Below are 566 nucleotides of genomic sequence, written 5' to 3'. Positions count from 1 at the left end.
AAGGGGGTGCTGGGAGGGGGGATGCTGGAGGAAGTGGGGTGCTGGAGAAGGGGGGGGGATGCTGGAGGAAGGGGGGTGCTGGAGAAGGAAGGGGATGCTGGAAAAAGGGGGTACTGGAGAGGAGGAAGGAATGCTGGAGGAAGCAGGGGGGATACTGAAAGGAAGGGGGGTGCTGAAGGAGGAGGAGGAGGATGTTGAGGATGGGGTCTCATAGCCAGAAGGTGCAGTGGGGGTTTCGGGGTGCAGAGGAGTGCCTGCGTGGGGAAGAGGGGACACCATGCAAAGGTCCACACTGGTGGCAGTGGTCCAGTAGGATGAGCAGCGCTGGGTGCTGCTCGTCCTCCTGCCAAGGGCAACCCCATCCCATCCCCATCCCATCCCCGGTGGGATGCTCCAAATGTGGGGGCTGGAGCGGGTTCTGGAGCAGCAGCCTGGGGCTGGAGGAATTAATAACAGCAGTTGTTTTGTCACTGCTGAAGTCCTGGCTGTCACCAGGGAAGCAGACAGCATCTGCTGTCTGGTCACAGACCGTGGGCCCTGTCGCCTCTCAGCCAGGAAACCCCAAA

Source organism: Calidris pugnax, unplaced genomic scaffold (assembly GCF_001431845.1).
Source record: "Calidris pugnax isolate Ruff unplaced genomic scaffold, ASM143184v1 scaffold10, whole genome shotgun sequence".
Taxonomy (NCBI): domain Eukaryota; kingdom Metazoa; phylum Chordata; class Aves; order Charadriiformes; family Scolopacidae; genus Calidris; species Calidris pugnax.
The sequence above is the reverse complement of the archived record's forward strand: the minus strand, read 5'-3'. Positions refer to the sequence as shown.